The sequence below is a fragment of the Lathyrus oleraceus genome, chromosome 2, assembly GCF_024323335.1.
Source record: "Lathyrus oleraceus cultivar Zhongwan6 chromosome 2, CAAS_Psat_ZW6_1.0, whole genome shotgun sequence".
Taxonomy (NCBI): Eukaryota; Viridiplantae; Streptophyta; class Magnoliopsida; order Fabales; family Fabaceae; genus Lathyrus; species Lathyrus oleraceus.
Window position 1 is genome coordinate 163,327,107 of NC_066580.1, and position 20,583 is coordinate 163,347,689.

At 33.2% G+C, this 20,583-nt stretch overlaps 1 pseudogene; it reads left to right on the top strand.

The window, feature by feature from the left end:
- Nucleotides 1-18,082: 18,082 nt before the first annotated feature.
- LOC127122418 (cyclin-D4-2-like) lies at nt 18,083-20,340 on the top strand (annotated as a pseudogene).
- Nucleotides 20,341-20,583: the final 243 nt, after the last annotated feature.

Below are 20,583 nucleotides of genomic sequence, written 5' to 3' on the forward strand. Positions count from 1 at the left end.
AAGAGAAAGGAAAATCTAAGGGAATTCTAAAGAGAAAACCTATTGTTAGCATGCAATAATGGTCCTAATAGTCAGGATAAAAGGGAAACATCTACCTAAGTTAGCATGCAAAGATTAACTTATGGTTAAGGATCAAGGAGTCTACCTAATGTTGTCATGCTTTGTTTACAAACCTAAAGTCTACTTTAGTTCAATCTTTATTAAGAATTAACCAAAGAGATCATATAGGGAACATGTTATCCACACTAGGAAAATAGATAGAAGAAGATAACAATCCATATCAAATCATCGAACAAAAACTAATAAAAAATCCATATCAAGTTATGGAAGAAATATTGAGAGGGTCCATATTAAGTCATGGAAGAGAAGGTAAAATAATGGCAATCCATATCAAGTCATGGTGAAAGAATTAAAAGAGAAAGTAATCCATATCAATTCATGGTGAAAATTGAAACAATCCATATCAAGTCATGGAAGAAATGAAATAACCCATATCAGGGGTGCTTATGTCATGGGAATTACTAAAGCAAACAGCAGGTTATCAAACCTAAATGGGAGGCAACCACATAACCATAAATGGACATAAGTCCTCATGAAATGCTAACAAGCAAGAAAAGTAAAGAGAAAGGATTTGTGGAAGAAGGAAGAGACAAACATAGACATGTTATTTAATTAAAAAAAGTATTAATATCAAGAAGGAGCTCACATAGGCATTGAATCCATGGTAAAGGAACCAATGTACACAAACATCATGCAAAGTTATAAAGGGAAATGAACATAAGTGTGTGAACAATTAGACATGGAAAAGTACATAGTAAGTGAATGAAATCAAAATCAAAGACATGGGGGTCAATTCATATAAGAAAAACTCAAGACATCACAAAGGCAATATATAAAATCATACTCAAGGATTAAGGCAAGTAAATAATCAAAATCAAACCCTAGTCATGCTCCTAAGGGCTAATGAATTTCAAGCAAATATAGATGGAGTAGTATTACGGGAAAATGATATCAAACCACACAAGTTAGAAGTATAGGACATTCAAACTTGACATACAAATCACTCAAACATCAATACTGAATCAAATAAGTTATGCTCCAAGATAGTCAAGCAATGACACAAGCTCAAAGAAGCTCAGACAAGAAGTAAACAAACTATGAAGAAAACACATGACATCAAGATCTGTATGAATTGTGTAATAAGTTAACTAAAGATGAGGTTCAAGAGTAACAAGGTACGTCATTCAAGCTTCACACACACCTCAAAGTCAAATAACTTGACAAACAAGTAAATATATCATCTTAGAAAAGGAATCCTTTACCAAAATGTAATAGGATAAGCAAAGGTCAAGAGAGGGGTGCTTATGTCATGGGAAATTAACAAAAGATATTCAAATCCCCAAATACAACCATCAAGCTTCAAGAGGTATCAACAAGCAAACAACATCAAAGTTCATGCATAACTAGTAAGTCAAAAGGTGGACAACATCCAAGTAAGGAGTCCTTTGTCCAACCAAAGTAAATGGGTAATAAAAAATTAAATTGATACATGAATAAATGAAATGTGTACAATATCAAACCATACAAAAATGGATCCCAAGCTCCTAAGAGCTTCACCATCTACTAAACTCAAAATTAGGTTAAGAAAAGAAGAATGTAGCTCTAAACGTGTCATCAAGATGAAGTGGCAATGGAATACCATTCAAAGAATAATAAGAGCAGGGTAGAAACATACCAAAACCAAGGAAGTTAGAAGAAAAATCAATGAGGAGTAAAACAATTGGACCCATAGTACTCAAGTTGGAATGCATAGGACACAATCCAAACTATGATCTCAAAGAAAAGCAAGTAGGAACCAAGATGATCAAGTAAAAATTCCTCAATCGGAGATACCTAAAATGGTCCACATGAGTGAACTTAGTACTCCTAATGATGATGAAGTAGTCAAGAAAAGAGGGGGAAGAGATCCCACATGGTTACAGAAGTGCATGCCAAAATAAATCATCTAGGTGCAAAATGTATTACAAGAAAACAAGCATGCTTGAATAATTCAAAAAAAATAGTTGGGGCATAGAAAAATTATGAAAAATTAAGAATGGAAAGGTGAAATCATAAACTCAATATGTCTCAAAGATGTATTCAAAATCACATGCAAAATATGTTCAAACAAATCAATCATTCAAACAATACACCACTAATTGATCATACCAAGGAATCTTCAAAAATAAATTCAACAACAACCCAAAATTAATGATCCAAATACCAAATGACCTATATTTATGTGTCTACATGTTTACGAAAGATTGGATCAAAATTAAAATGGGAAGATAAAAAATAAAACCCTAACAAATAAAACTAGGTTAATTAAACATAATTAAATACAAAAATCAAAACAAATATTAAAATTAAGAAAAAATCAAAAATCAAAATATGGAAAATTAAATAATATTCAAAGTGTCAACCATGAATTATTTGGGAATTTTTAGACCAAGGGAGGTCTTTTAAATAAAATTAAAAAGCATAATAATCAAATAATAAAGGAAATAAAATAGGGGGGTATGCACTAGTAAAATGGATGAAGGGAGATTAGTTACAACGAGAATGGGTCAGAAAAGGGGGTGGGGAAATTAAAAAGTGACAAGGCCCGGTCCAAATAATTAATCAGAAAATAAAAATAAAATAAAATGGAGGGTGTCACGTTATCTTATGTGGAACCTTCCCTCAATCGGTCACCCCACTCACTTAAGCGCTATATGACAAAACCCAACCATGGCCAACCAAAATATGCCACACACTCATCTTCAACCTTGGACATGCACCAGAACAAGTTCACAAACCCTAAACCCGATTTAAATATGCCATTTTCTTCCTCACACAACTTCCTCATCTCTCTATCAAATCACACAAAGTTTGAACAAAAAATGTAGTACACAAATGGTAGAACAACATGACATACTTAGTTTTTAAAAATGGACAAAGGAGAATGGAGATAAATAAGCATGAACATACGAGTTCAAACAAAATCACACATCATTCAAACAAAAGCATACATGAAATTATGAGCCTAGCTCCATGATCCACTTCAAGAGTGAATCTTCTAGATGCAGATGAATGAGCTTAAGCATGGTGAATGGCTATCATGAAGGAGCATAAAGTGAAGGAGACTAACCTAGTGGAGAATGTCCACTGCATCTTGGATTCTTAGAGAAAGAAAATGAACAAGACCAGTAGGAAGTTGAGGGGTAATGGTGAGCCAGGTAAAGGCTCCAAATGTAGCTTTAATAATGGAGAAAAAGTAGAGAAAATGAAGAGGGTTCATATTTGTTATGCCTCGGTTCAGCCTCTAACCAACGTTATCTCTTTGGTTTAGAGAGTGAAGAAACCTTTTATATGAGCCCTAAGTGAGGGCAGAAGGTTCAACACACTTGGCCAAAGTTGCAATCCCAAATTTGGACAAAATCAAAATGAGAGAGAGTGAGGTGTGCATCCGGCATTTTGGATGTGTTTCAGGTGAGTGGTGTGTTATTTCTGGGGGTTAGAATAGAATAGAGAGAGCTTAGAACTCGTGGGGACTTGGAGGGAGTGGAAAAAGAAGGAGGGGAAAAGTGGAATATTTCTATATTTGGCCCAATTGAGGTAGCATGTAAATGCATGTAAATGGTGTGTTGCTTGGCAATAAAAAACATGGAAAGAAGGGTGGCATGCGTGTGGGAAAATCCCGCTACAAGCAAAAGGCAAAACAATACCTAAACTCAATGACATTCATAATGTTGGAAATTAAGGATCATTGATGTTCAAGCCAACATAACTTTATGGTTATTTGTCCAAATGAAGCAAACTAAGGGTTTTTGGAAATAGGGAAGGGAGATGAACAATTTTTATCTTGGAAGAAAAATGAAATAAAGCCTTGAAATCCCTTAAAAATGGCCACGAAAACAACTGCTTGGAACTGCATGCATTCATGCAAATTAAAGGTCAATTGCTATTTTGAGGTTCCTTCTTGACAACTGAATTACTTGCTCACTAAGCCATTAAATGTGACATTTCTTGAAGCAAAAATGGAGAGGGGAATATGATCTACAACTTTAATGTTGAGGTCAAATGAAATTTAAACTTGCATCTAGGTAAAACATGGCCATGAAGAAGGTTGCTTGAAACAGACCAGACACTTAGCAAAATTCCATTAAGTGTAAAACTAAATTACTAACTTGAGGTCATGACTTTAGAAGATGATATCTTGAGTTGTAGCCAACCAAATGAGGAGTTTTTGGAACCATTGGAAAGAGGAGTCTTGGTATTACAATTATCATGTTGAAAATTATTGAAAAGAATCTTGGATCTATGTGAAACATGGCCATTAAATTGACTAAAATCATTTGTGAACTTACCCAAAATAGTAACTTTCTTTTGAAACCCTAATTTACCAATTTGGTAACTTTTCATAATTCTTGATTTTTGATGAATCTCTTGACTTTTCTTGATCAAATTTAAACGATAGACCAAATTTGACTTGTAGAACACAATTTCAAGCAAAAAAATCAAGAGTTTACTTTTTAACCTGCTCAGTTGACTTTTCCCCAATTGAATCAAGTTATTGATCATCTGAGCAATTGAACCTCTTCTGATTAAATTGATGGCCCATATTATAAAAATAGACATGTGGGGACACATAAAATACCATGATATCAAGTCTTTATCAAAAAGTCAGAAAGAAACTGATTTTATCACAAACCCTAATTTCAGTCCAAAAAGATAGGAGATGAATGCACCTCTTCAAAACCTTGATTCCCCTAGGGAAAATGGAGAAACTTTAGACCAAAGATGTCTTGTATAATGACAAGATGAATATGAATAAAAAATTTGTCCATGGGTATGCCACATACTGAGATATCAACATTCCTAGCTCAAAGACCAAAAGATAAAAGACTGTGATCAATTTCCATTCTCTTGCAATTCTCAACCAATTGATGAAATAATGGACCCTGTGAGATGTATTAGGTCATAAGAAACCCTTGTAGCTTGAGTGGCCATGAAGTTGAGGATATCCTACCCTTCTTGCACTGATTGTCATTTCTCTTTCTTCTAAAGCTTGAAGAATGTCATAAGAGAGATGCCTTGATTCCAAAACCATAGAAACAATGATATGCATGAATGTATATGATAGATCATAAGCCAATTGGGGTTGAAAAGGAGAGGCTAAATTTTGGGGTACAACATACATGAACAACCTCAAGTACTCCATTATGAACCCGATTGCATAAAAATGGTACTTCGTATCAATGTGCTTACATCTTCCATGTATCACTGGATTCTTATCAAAACTTATGACATATTTGTTGTCAATCATCAATCTGACTGGTTTCTTCACCTTGAACTTTAACTCCTTCATCAAATTTATCAACTAAACATACTGACAAGCTGTCACAACACCAACTATGTATTCACCTTCACAGACTGACAATGCAACCATTGGTTTCTTCATGAAACACCAATAAATAGGAGCCCCTAGATACATAAACATGTAGTGCTTCTTCTGTTCACTTTGTCTCCACACCAGTCAGAGTCTGAGTAGTATACTAACTCACAATCATTTGATTCTCCAAATGGAAACAAAATTACACGGCTTATAATTCCTTTTACATACCTCAGAATTCTGACTACAACTTGGTCATGTGACCACTTTGGTTTACTCATAAACCTACTCACATTTCTAACTCCATAATATATGTCAAGCTTGGTGTTACACAGATATCTCAGACAATCAACCAACTGTTTGAAGGTAATAACATCTACATTCTCACCATGATCATCATAATCCGACTTATGATTTGTCTCAGCAGATGTGACTACTGACTTACAATTCATCAGCTCAAATCTCTTCAGCAGCTCAATTTCATACTTCAATTGGGGCATAATAATTACCTTCTCATAATGCATAATCTCCATCCATAAAAAATATACCATATTTCCAAGATCAGTCATATCAAAAACATTCATCAGCACCTTCTGGAACTTGTTTATCTCAGAAGTACATCTTCTTGTCAGAAGTATGTCATCCACATAAAGACACACCAAAATCATATTTCCATCAGAAGCATGTTGCACATACACATTTCTTGAACCCCAAATGCTTGAAAAATGAATCAATTTTCAGATTCCAAGCCCTTGGAGCTTGTTTCAGCCCATACAAGGCCTTATGCAACTTTTACACTATCCCTTCTTTGTTCTCTTTCATAAATCCAGGAGGTTGTAACACATAAGCTTCTTCTTACAATGGTCAATTCAGAAAAGTTGAATTTACATCTAAATGTATCAAAGGCCAATTCATATTAGCAGCTATAGCAATAACCAACCTTATGGTTTCATGCATGGCTATAGGTGCAAACCCTTCAAAAAAGTCTAAATCAGCCTTTTATAGGAATCCTCTAGCTACTAATCTTGCCTTATAGTTGGCATCTGAACCATTCGGCTTCAGCTTTATATTGAAAACCCATCTCACACTAATGACTTGTTGGTGTAAGCCCTAGAGGCCAATACTTTTGGTACTTGTATCGAATTATTTATTAATAGTAAAAGGTTTTTTCTTTATTACGTTTGTTTAATAAAGTCCCTAGAATAGCTAGTCTGTTTAATGTATCAAGTATGACTTAATCATGAGATCACATTAAACATAAGGACACTATTCTTAAAGTATCCGTAGTCGAGCTTTAGTGTGAAGTGGGATAACATTAAAGCACTAAGACTATTATGTTTGTAGACTGATGATCACATCTCATGGATCATGGATAAAGAGTTATCAAGTCTTAAACATAGGTATGAATATTAGGAGTAATATTTATACCGGATTGACCCGCTATGAGAATACTATATAGAAAGTTATGCAAAGTGTCATAAATTATTCTCATGGTGATAATGGTGTATACCACTCTTCGACCTGAAACCATTATGGACCCTATATGTAGAGTCGAGTGCTTTATTGCTGATCAAACGTTGTCCGTAACTGGATAACCATAAAGACAGTTGATGGGTACTCCACGAAGCATGTTGAGGGACATGAGTGACCTAGATGGAATTTGCCCATCCTGTATAACAGGATAAATGTCTATGGGCCCAATATTGAACTGGACAAGGATGACACGGTCTATGCCTTGTGTTCAATATAGACATAAGGGCAAAAGGGTAATTATACACATAAGTATTATCACAGAAGGAATTGTCATATCACATGACATTTTCGTGTCTTGGGTAGCAGTGATGTGTTGCTAGATACCGCTCACTGTTTATCATGTTAAATACATGATTTAATATAATTGCCAATGCCGCGAAAACCTACAGGGTCACACACAAAGGACGGATTGATGAGAGATAGAGTAACTAAGGAACATCGTAAGGTACGGCGCCCTTAAGTGAATTGTAGAACATCGTAAAGGTACGGTGTACTTAAGTAGAGTACGAAATATGGTAAGGTACCATGAGCTTAAGTGATTTTGGGCATATTATAAGATATGGGCCAAAATACACTTAAGTGGGCTTTTTAGCTTGAAGCCCACACAAGTGGTTCTATAAATAGAACCCTTGTGCAGAAGCATTCATTGCGGTTGCATTATTTTTGTTTTCTCTCTCTCTCTCTCTCTCTCTCTCTCTCTCACTCAAAGCCTTCATTCGTACCAGCTAGCACTGTGATTGAAGGAATCCGTTCGTGTGGACTGAGTAGAGATGTTGTCATCGTTCAACGTTCGTGATCGCTCCGTGGATCTGCATCAAAGGTTTTGATCGTCACAAGAGATCTGCACCAAAGGTTTCAATCGTCACAAGAGGTAAATATTCTATCACTGATCATGACCATTCGTAAGGATCTCTAAAGGAGAAAATTTTAATTTCCGCTGCATTTTGGATTGCAATTCTCCTTCATGACTTTCTTGTTTTGAGGCAGAATAGTAAATTACCATGTCTTATTTCTTTCAATGGAATCAAGCTCTTCCTTCACGGTGTTCTCCCACACCCTATTCTTGAGATCCTCTCTGATACTGATAGGTTCAGACTCCATCATTATAACACTTTATAGCAATCTTAGTATTTTGCAGCAACTCAAAATATGCAAGTGTTCTTGGTATTTGTCTAACTCTTCGTGGTCTCTAAAAACCTTCAGAAACAGGACAACCTTCAGAAGCTGGATTGCCTTCAAAGTCAGATCCATCATCAAAGTCAGACTCACCATCAAATTCAATGTCATCGTTAGAGCCATACTCTCTTTCAAAGTCAGAGTCATCTTCAAATTCATACTCTCTTTTATAATTAGAATCTCCTTCAGAGGCAGAATCTCCTTTAGAGGCAGAATCAGACTCTAGTGTTGACACTGCACTAGAGTTGGATTGAGACTTTCTCCAATCTCATGTTTCTAATTTTTCCACTATGACATCTCTGCTGACTTCAACTTTCTTGGTGACTAGTTAATATAACTTATTAGCATTTGTACTATGGTAACCTATAAGCGACATTACCTTGCTTATGTCATCCAATTTCCTTAGTAGCATCTGGTATATGTTTATAACATACAAAACCAAACACCTTGAAATGAATGACATTTTGCTTTCTTCCATTCCACTTCTATATAGAAATTACTTCCTTTAGATTCTTCGTTGGACATCTGTTGAGTACATATAATGAAATGGCAATTGCTTCACCCCATAATTGTTGAAGCAAATTATTTTCCTTCAGCATGCTCCTTCTCATGTCAAGCAGGGTTATATTTCTCCTTTCAGCAAGCCTATTACGTTGTGGAGTGTATGGATCAGTCACCTCATGCTTAATACCGTGTTCCTCGCAAAACTTCTTGACCTATGTTGAGTTGAACTCACCTCGACTATCCGTTATGAGGATCTTCAACCTTTGTCCATTCTGATTTTCAGCCTTCACTTTGAACTTCTGGAACTAAAAAAATACCTCATGTTTGAACTCAATGAGTGGTACCCATTTCATTATTGTAAACTCATCCACAAATGACACAAAGTACTTGTTCCCTTAATGTGAAGGTACCTGAAATGGACAACATACATCAGAATGCACCACATACAAAGCATGAGTTGCTCTTCGAGGCATTTCTAATGAAAATAACAATCTTGGCTGCTTTCCTTTCATACATATATCCCATGATTTCTCTGGTGCCACAATATTAGGAATTGCATGTTCCATATTCTTTGAACTCAGATGCCTTAAGCTTCTGTAGTTAAGATTCGCCAATATCTTGTGCCATAACTCATTTTCCCCTTCAACACTTCTTACGCTAAGACATTGAGAGTTTGATGTTGAGACATTCACCTTGAATGTCCTATTTCTTCCCAGTTCAGACTGCATAATCAACTTCTAATTACAGTCATACAACTTCAACAGATTGTCATTCATGGTTACTGAAAACCCAATTTCAATCAACTGACCTACACTCATTAGATTTCTATTCATGCCAGTAACATACCATACATCCTTGATCAGTACAGTTTTTCCATTGTTCAACTTCACTCCTACATTTTCCATTCCTTTAGCATTCAGATGCTCATCATCAACACATATGATCTTGGTCCTCTTACCATAGTCAAAATCAACCAGTCATTGCTTGTTTCCAGTTAGGTGATTTGAGCAGCTAGTGTCCATGTACCACCAGCCTACCATTGATCCACCTACATTCTTATATGCCATCAATAACAAAGGTGCATCATCATAATCTTCTCTGGCATATTGGCCTTTTCACCCTTGTTAACCTTGTTTGACCAACAATTAGCAGTAAAATGGCCAAACTTTTTACGACTGTAGCACTGAACTTTTCTCTTGTCAAACTTCTCCTTTCCCTTCTAAACGTTCTGATGTTTCTTATTAGAATTGGAGAGTTCTGACTTGTGAACACCACCACTATACTTCTTTTTGTTCTCTAGCCATGCTTTCTTCTATTTCTTCTTTCCAAAAGAAGCTTTTAGAGTCTGAGCTTTCACAGCCTATTTTAACTCTTGTTCAGAGTTTCTTTTAGTCATATGCAACTCTTGTGCCTATAAACTACTTTGAAACTCTTCAATTCTCATGATTCTAGTATCTTTAAAGTGTTCTATAACTACAACTATGTAATCAAACTGAGTGGTAGGTAGTCTCAGTACCTTTTCAATGATTACCTTTTCAAAGAGCGTTTATCCACAAGACTTCATCTCATTCGTGACCACAATCACCCTAGAGATGTAATCATACACATTCTCATTGTTCTTCATGCTGAGATTTTCATATTTCTTGCATAGGGACTGAAGCTTGACCTTCTTCAGTAAACAATATATCCCACGCCGATCTTGCCGTCGTCGAATCAACAATTTTCTCAAACACCTTCGTATTCACACATTGATGGATATATAACAACACGTTCTAATCATTTTTCCTCATTTCACATTGTGCAATTCTTTGTGTTTTTTTTGCATTTTTTAAACCGACGTGTAACTGTCATTGACGAGATTAAGAACATCTTGACCTCCATAGAACACACACGTCTAAATCGACCACTGAGCCCACTTCTTTTCATTGAATACTAGAAGCTTTATGTTCAATCCTCTGTTTCCTCCATTCATCTTTGTTCTTGTGCAAATCACTCAGTTCTCACCAATACTCGTGTTTCCCAAAACCCTGAGAATTAAGATCTATGGTTCTCTCTAATTTTGAACTTTAATTCATCGCAAATTTCATTAAAAAAAATCAATCACACACCTCACTAGACTCGTGTTTCCATGTGAATCAAACCGGATCTATGGATACTAATTGTTGAAGTTCAATAATGAGCCTCCATTAATAATGCATAATAATATGAAGAAGATGAAGAACAATTGCCGGGAATTGAGAAAAGAGAGAAATAATTAGGTAACTAACTTTCAAATATCAAAATTGCAAAATTAAAAAATCTGTTACAAATGCAATTACATTTGGGTTTATATAAACACCAAAATTCAACTCAAATTCACATGAAACCTAAATGTAAATAAAACTCAAAACTAAACTTAACTTGAATGTTGAATTACTTTCAACACCCTTTTTCTATTTGATGTGTGATACTAAAGAACTAAAAATGTGTTAATAGTTATCATTTTATAACATATAAAGTGTTAACAAGAGCTTAATCATGTATCTTCAATGGATTAGATTTAATTTTTTAAAACAATTATAAAATAATTATTAATAATAACTAAATATTCTCCTTTCTCCATTAAAAATAATTTTATAATTTCATTATAAATTAATTGTTTTACATTATAATTTTGTCTCCATTCTACTTCACGTATCATTCCAATATTTATTATACTTGATTTAGTCTCAAATATAAATACAAATCATTTAAATGGCTCATATTAAAAAAGATAGCTCATCAGATATAATAAATGATCTCAATAAAATATTAAATCAATTTCTAAAGTTACTTTTGTACCTAATATATTGTTTAATTTTTTTAAATAAAAGATTAACCCAATAAAAGAGGAAAAAGACAAGCACACAAAGGATGACCAAACCAAAACTCCTTAAGAGGAAATTCCAAACCTAGGGATGTCCAACTTATCTAACAATTTTTTTTTTGCAATATCCTTATGCACATTATGTAACTAAGAGTAGGATATATTGTAGAAGTCAATTCTCATGAGTGAATCAACATAAACATTATCTTCTCTAAGGTATGAGAAGTGACCAAGTAATTTAACCATCTAGTTTTAATCTTCCAAGAAATCAAGTTAGCATTGGAGAAAGCCTTAACCACAAGAAGGGAATATGTCTCAAAACAAAGCCTTAACCACCACAGAAACATAAGAAAGGGACCCCCCCACCCATACCCATACCATATATGTTGCATTTAATTAATCCAATGTAAGGAGACTGCCAAAGAATATCAATAGTCTTCTTAATCCTTGGAGGATCAATGCTGATCTTGAATGTCTTAAGAATACATAAGCCGACTATGGAAGAACTGAAAGATTTTGAAGTATGATTTCCTAAATCAAAACTTTGGAATCAATGATGGTGAGAGAAAACTTCCAATGCATGACCTTGCCGTCAAATCTCATTTTATTTCTAGCATTCCAAATAACATGAAAATGTTAATCAAATAGGAGTTGAAGACAATATGCACTTGACGAGACCAGTCAAAATTCAGGTATTTCAAAAAATCCAGTAAACTACTCATGGGCAAATGATTGTTGAAGGAATCAGAGAACCACTTCCAGATATTGCAGGCAAATTGACATTTAAAGAGAAAGTGATTTATGGTTTAGAAACGTGACATTTTGAGATATATGTGAGAAGATCAGGAAAATTAATATGCAAGTTCAAGGGGAGAGACTGAGTCTTGTTAATCATGAACTCGCAAGCCAGAAAAGTAAGAGTACTATGATATACATCAGTCATGTTAAAGTTTTGTACTAGAGGGACTTCCATCCATGTGTCCAACAAAAATTTAATTAGACCATCATTGCCAAGAATCCAATGAGAGTTGTCCATAACAATACTGAACTGAGATTTAAAGCCACTCCATAAGGAAAAATATATACGATGAGAAATGACCATATTTCTTTTGAGAACTCTAGATGCAAGAAGCTTAGCCCAACTTTTCTTAGCCTCCTGAAGCATGGACCAATATAAATTAATATAATAATTTTCATTTAAGACTAATAAGGATCTTATGCCAAGACCCTTTCTTTGTAGTTCTTGCAACACTTCTTCCAAGCCACAACAACCACTTTCCTTTTATCCAAGTCACCACTCCAAGTGAAATTTATCATCCAGGCCTCTATGTTCTTTAGAATGTTGGTAGTCCAACAATAGATATTTAAAAATGCATCCACATACCTGTACCACAAACTTCACCAATTGGATTCTTCATGTCATAGAAAGAAGGCTAACCTTCCAAGTTGCAAGTTTCAATCTAACCATATTTGCTAGGGATTGAAATTGAATTTTTTTGGCTCTTAATTTAAAAATGAGGGCACCAAGATAAATAAAAAATGGGTTTTACATAGTGAAACCAAGCATGTGAGCAAGGAGCTTATGTCTAGATGACAACATGATTCTAACATATATGATGGATTTGGAAGCATTACAAATTTGACTAGATCATACGGAGCATACACATTGAAAAGATTAGCCACAACTTTAATAGACTTCATACCACCTATGCAAAAGACCATTATGTCATCAATATAGAGAGTATGAGAAGTCACATTATAATATCTAATAGAGTTTATCAGCGATATTTACTTATTTTTCACAAGCTTGGAGATGCCTCTATTGATGACCTCATAAATAAGACACAATAGAAAAGGAGAAAGAGGATCACCTATCTCACACCATTGTTACAAGTTAAGAATCCAACTTGTTTACCATTGAAACCAATAGAAAGGCGGAAAGATTTTGCAAAGTTTTCTATTGAAGCTAAAGGAAGAAATAATTTTAAGTACATTTTTTGGTACAACATACTTCGATATATCAATTTTTAAGGACACCATTTTCACCATAGCTCTCATGGTTTAAGAGATTGATTGCTTCAGAAGTAAGATAAAGGCAATCTATAATATTTCTGCCATTCATAAATCCCTTTTTCCTTGGAGAGACTAAGGAAGGAAGCATGATAGCTATCCTATCTGTTAATATTTTAGTGATGATATTATATTTGAAATCATCCAAAGGCAATTGGTATATACTACTTTATAGTTTCAACCTCTTTACATTTAAGAATAAGGACAATGTTATTTGAATTATAGCGTGGAAGACTCCAATCTTGAATAAAAAATTGGTCGATTGCATTGATGACATAAATCTTGATAACATTCTAGTAATGTTGGTAGAAAAAAACTCTAAAGCCATAAGGGCTAGGAGCACCATCACCACTAAGATTCATAACAATCTGATGTCTTTCTTCAGAAGAAGGAATATTGGTGACAATGATATTCGTTTGATAATTCACTAAGGAATACGTAGTCTCCTCCATTAAGCCATTATCATGAAAAATATAATATTAGTTAAATAAAGATTTGAAGTGTTCCTCAATGTAATTCTCTAGTAAACTTTTCTCAATCACTATTTAATATTCGATCTTCAAAGAAGAGATCAACTTTGTTTTGGTTTTGATTTTTACGTGTGTATGAAGTTTTTGTGTTTCTATCACCAAAGAGATTCCAATTCAACCTACCCTTATCATTAAAAAACTCCTCTTCCATGTTTAGAGCAACATCTAGATTAGCCTGGGCCTTTCTTTCTTCCTCCTGAAGAAAGTCTGATTGACCATGATTCTCAATATCTATCTGAATGTCTTGGAACTTTTTCTCTGCCTCATTATCATTGACCATTATTAGTACAATTTTTTTATCCCATTTCTTAAGCCTAGTTTTCAAAATTCTTAATTTTTTGTCCAAAACATGAATAGGGAAACCAATTATTCTAGTGTTCCAAGTTTGAGTGATGATACCAAGGCAATCACTATAAATATACCATATTCTCATTAACTTAAACTGAGGGGTGTACTTGACTTCTTCCTAATCAAAGGACAAGAGGATATGGTAGTGATCTGATTTAAATTTGGTAAGGGTGTTTTAAACTCCATAAGAACACATATCAAGCCAATCAACATTCCAAACATCTTTATCAAATATTTTCTCAATTAAGGCTCTATTCTTTCTTTCATTGCTCCAAGTATAAGTATTACCAACAATAGGAACATGAATGAAATGGTCTGAATCTGACCAATGATGGAAGTTTTCCATTGGAATTTTGGCAGGACCATGACAATCTTTGTATTGGATTATTTGGATTATGAGGGATCAGTTTATTCCACAAATTTCTTCTATGCAAGTAGTTGGTGGAAACATAGATAATAGAGAATCCAAAAGACTTGTTTTGATATTTAATGGAGAAAGAAACATGTTAATCATCACAATATAACACTTTGGGATCAAGATGAGATTTACATAAGCACCAAAGTTAGAAAGGAGGCCACAACTATTATTCATATCAAAAAGCTTAAGATCAAGTTGTCTAAGCCAAATTTTGGGGAAATTATTGATATCCATGGCTAAATTATAAGAGTCAAGTTAAGTTTGTTTGTATTAATAAGTCTCTTTATAGCCAATCTAGAGGAAACATTGATCACACCTCTAATGTTCCAACAGAGACACTTCACGAGGAAGGGTTTGAAGGACTAAAATAAGATATAGTATTTGTTCTTCCTTTTGAATTATTTTTCTTATTCTTTTTACTTAATGAATCAAGCTTGAAACCATCATCTAGAGAGGCATCATCTCCTTGAGCTTATTCTTCAACCATCTATGCCATATTGGCCAAAGAATTTTCCAAAAAGTCTTTGACCTTTTTCTTATCATATTCCAATATAGCTTGAGAATATGGTACTCTTTTCTACAATAATATTTTTCGGAACTATCTTATCATATCCTTCCTTATCAAAAAATTCACTATCGGAACTATCTTCACTTTTCCTAACCTAAATAATATTTTCCTTTTCATTAACAGGTAGAGTGACGCTCTTTTCTACACCACTAGTTCCCTCAACCAAAGTATGAACAATAGGTTCCTTATGTTTCTTCTTAGCCAAGTCATCTCTGTTAAATTATTCATTCATAGTTTTCCCCCACAAACATATACACAGGCTTATTCCCTAGTTTAGTCTTAGGGTTAATCTGTTCCAAGTCATTTTCAAACTATTGATTTTTTCTTTTGCATTTTCCAAGTGAGTGACCTATACTAGTAAAAAAAAAGTGCAGAAATCAAGCATCTTCTCATAGAAGTCAAACTCTACCATCTCAACTAGAATCTTATAGCTAAACTCCTTTGTAAGATTAAGATCGACTAATACCCTAACAGAGTGGCCAAAGGGTATATCAAATGCAGGTTTGTTTAAGGAAGAATTTATGCAGGTTGGGGTTCGCATACTATTTGCAATGGAAATTATAATTTTTGGCCTCCATTATTCCTGGGACATACATGAATTCTAATCAAAATTTGGGCTGATGTTTGTTTCAATATGGATGATACAAACTCTCTTGACCATGTGAATATATTCAACACACCTTGATTCAGGTTCCAAGCATTGCTAGATCTAACTCTATGAACATCCTCCAAAGAAGAAAAAGAGAACTCGAAGAAAACTTTTCTCATAGATATAACCCATCTTTTACCTATAAAGGACCATAACTTTAATAGGTTGAGCCTCAAGTTAACCATTGTTAGAGGAGTAAAGCCTTTGGATCAGGAAATCCTTCCACTGAGGTTATGCATGCAAGCTTTAATACGTAGCTTGTATTTCTCCTCAGCTATAGGGATGACCAACCTATCACCTTTTATGCATGGATCCAAAAGTTGACTTTGAAGGATATTGCAAATATTGCTGACAATGTCTGCAAATAATTTATCAATCTTTATAGAAGGGTTTTTTTTATGATTTGAGTCACTGATGGAGGAGGGATCATTTCGGGGAAGAGGGAGTAAACATCATGATTTCCATGAATGTTACGAATAAGGAAGAAGAAGGTGAATCTTTTAGGTCAAAAATGTTTTGGTCTCTATTGAAAATTTCCAGAGCATTTTTGTGTTGTCATACCCTTGTCGGAATTTTCAGAGCGATTGAACATTAATGGTGTATTAATTAACAAAAGATAATTGTGATTCTAATAGTTTGTTTAATTGAAAAAACAAAAATTAAATAAATACTTTTTGTTTTAAATTATTCATACATGTTAAAAAAAATTGGTTAAATATGTTTGTGATCCTCCTAAATATCTCAAATTTCGTTTTTAGTTCTTCAAAATATTTTCTTCAATGAATGGTCCTCCTAATTTTTTTCATGCATACTTTTGATCCCTAATACTAAGATCGTCGTTAAAATTGTCGTTCAATAATAAATTATCGCTAATTCAGTTTGCTAAGTTAAAAAAACCATCGCTAAGTTCCAGGAGCGACTAAAAGTGTGGATGAAAATTTTAGAATGATCATTCTTTAAAAGAAATATTGAAGGACTAAAAATAAAATTTAAGATATTTAAGAGGACCACAAACATATTTAATCCTAAAATATATAGTTTATTTTATATATTAAAGTGAAACAATTAGATAATTTACAAATATATTTTATTAATAATATTAGAAAGATAAATTTAAAAAATTAGAAGAAGGATGAATAATAAATACTAAAGAGTATGATGAAAATAAAATAATATAATTTTTTACAAAGGCAACATATATTTTGGGACAAGGTATTATTATTTGAGATATTTTTATTAAATAAATAGAAAAAAGTTTATATTTAATTATATTTCATTAAAAAAATGTTAAAATTGCTTTTATTTCATTAAAAAAATCATTTATGCCAATAGTTTACAACAAATATAGTTAATTAGATAATTTCTTTAAAATCATTAACTTTTAAAGAAAATTCTTAAAATGGCTATATTTGTTAATTTATTTACATCATTTATTACTTTGTATGAAATAATTTAAAATAATACTATATTAACCAATATACTCAAATAAATTGAGTCAAATAAAAATAATAATAATAATTAAAAAGACAATTACAAACAAGAAAATTCTATGTCCCCTATTGACCATTGTCTCCCTACACATAGTCCTTAGTTTCTATGAATTTGGCGCTCAGTCCTTTCTAAGAGACTCTTATATCCTCTCTCTCTCTCTCTCTAAAATGAGTCATTTTGTTTCCTCTCCATAAGATCCTATGCTACAGAAATTCTAAAGAGAAGTCATAAAAACAAGGGAAGGGTCACACACACTAGAAATATATCTATAAATATATAGAGAGAGTGAGTGAGAGATAAATTCTGAGACACATAGAGAGAAAGAGAGACAAACTGCTTGAAACTACTATATAGTGACATTGTTCTTATTTCATAAGTTCTTTCTTTCATCTATGTTTTCTCTAGTCATTTCATAAGAGATATTCATTCTCCACATTTTATTTTATCCAAAATATTAAATCTTTAATCTAAAAATTTGTTTTTTTCATCTGGGTTATAAAAAAAATTAGTTTTTTTTCTCATTTTTGTGGTATTTCAATGGTATCCAGTTTTGATTTTGCAAGTCTTCTTTGTATTGAAGACATAAGTTTTTTCGATGAAAATGATTTTAGGGGTTCAATGGAGGTTTTAGAGGAATCATGTCAAGTTGAATATGATCCTCCAAACCTTGATGAAACTCAGCAATTCGATGAATCAATTGGGTCGGTTCCACCATTGTTGAGTGGTGAGAGTTTGAAGGCTTTGGTTGAAAAAGAATGCTTCCACATGCCTGGAAGTGATTATGGTAGTAGGTTGAAAATTTGGGATTTGGATTTGGATTTGGAGGGTAGAATGGAAGCCATTGATTGGATTCAAAAGGTTTTCAATTGAATTTAATTTTTTACAATTAAAATGTTCGTTTTTAATGATATTAGATTTGATTTTTATTCTTAATGATTATATACATGTTTGATGATAATTCAATGTTGAATCTGTTTTGGTTGGATAGAATCTATGGTTTGTCTTATTATTTTTATTAAGCTTATTGATTGAAGTCTTAATTTCATGCATCATTGTGAAACCGTTGTTGAAACTATGATGATTTTGTTTTGTTATATGATTGAATCTAATGTATATATTTTCATAGGTTGGAATGCATTTTGGTTTTGAGCCTCTATGTGTGTATCTAGCTGTGAACTTCATGGATCGCTTCCTTTCTGTAGTTGATATGCTAGTAAGTCAATTGATGAAGTGAAGATAAAAGGGTGTTTTTGTTGTTTCGATTATATTTGCAATTGGTTTTGATACGAATCTTTACAATCTCAGAAGGATAGAATATGGTAGATTCAACTCTTGGCTGTGGCTTCCTTGTATCTTGCAGCCAAAGTTGATGAGACCGCAGTTCCTCGGTCTCTTGATATGCAGGTACTTTATATTTATTTGATGCTTTCTTGTAGATTGAAAATGCTTTTGATCGCAATCTATTTAGTGTGATATTTCGTATTGAGAATGCTTCTAGTGTGTAGTGGTGCTTACATGACATTTTATATTAAAGGTGTATCTGGTGTCTAATATTTGTTGCTATCCAATTCCAACATAATATTTATATTGAAAATGTGTTTGGTGTTTGACATGTGATGGTGTTCGATATCGATAGGATAATGTGTCGGTGTGGTGTCTGGTACTAATAGGAGATTGTGTTGATGTCTGATACCGGTATGACACTTAAACATATGACTATATTTGATCATTATATTATTTTAAATTATTTTCGGTGTCAATGTCTATATAAGTGCTCCAAAGATGGCAATTGCCTTTGTGTTACGAGTGTGTGTCGATACATCATATTGCAAAGAATTTAAATCAATTGAGGTTGATTCAACTTCAATGCAATTGTGTCGCAGTCGCGGTGACACGAACAACTTAAACATTTTTATTATAAAAAACATGGTTTGAATATGTTAGTGAAATGTCTTAACTATTTTTCTTTGCAGATGAATGAAGAGAAGTATTTATTTGATAACAAAACAATACTTAAGATGGAGCTAATGATACTACACATATTGAATTGGAGAATGCAATCAATCACACCTTTCTTCTTTATTGACTACTTCCTTAACATGATCAACAATGATTCAGTTCCAACAGAAGATTCATTTTCGCAATCTTTCCAACTCATTATGAGGACTATAAGAGGTACATTTCCATTTTCACCTTTCCAACTCTCTAACAATAACAATCACCATAATAAAGAAAGAGTAAGAAATTCTAATCATTTTTTGGAATCCAATGTAGGACTTGACTTCATTCAATTCAAGCCATCAGAAATCGCAGCAGCTGTTGCAATAACAATATCCACAGAAGGCGAAAACCGAACCATTGAAATTGATAAATCAGTTTCCCTTCTGACTAAATATGTAGAAAAGGTACTAACAAAAATAGTGAATATAAATTTTACTAGTTTTCTTTATTAGTATCATCCTTTAACATTACATGATCATAAATTTCAATAAATTCAGATTAAATAATGACATGGTAAATTGATATTAATATGTATCTACATTTTGTAGGAAAAAGTAATGAAGTGTATCGAAATGTTTCAACAAATGGCATCATCAGGAAGTGCTTATGTAAAAGATAGTATTACTACTACAAATGCTTCTAATTCTGTTGGATTCTTTATAGGAGAGTTGGATTCTCTATGCCTCAGCAACATAAATGCTACTACTTCATCATCACTTGAAAATTCTTTAAATAATACTAATAGCCCTGAATCCAAACGCATCAAACATAACAAAACCTATAAAGAAGCATAGCATTTTTTTAATGAATAATGCTCGTCCCCCTCAAAAAACACCAACAAATGAAACAACAAAACAAATAGAGAAAACTTAAATAATAAAAAATAAAAATAAAGTATATAATATGGAGGATTTTATAGAACAAGGATTATATTATAGCATATTTTTTTGTTGTAACAAGTGTTTTTGTTCTATTTTTTAAGTGAGAGAGTGAAATAGAATCTATAGACAATAAAAATAATAAGGGGTGGGAGTAAA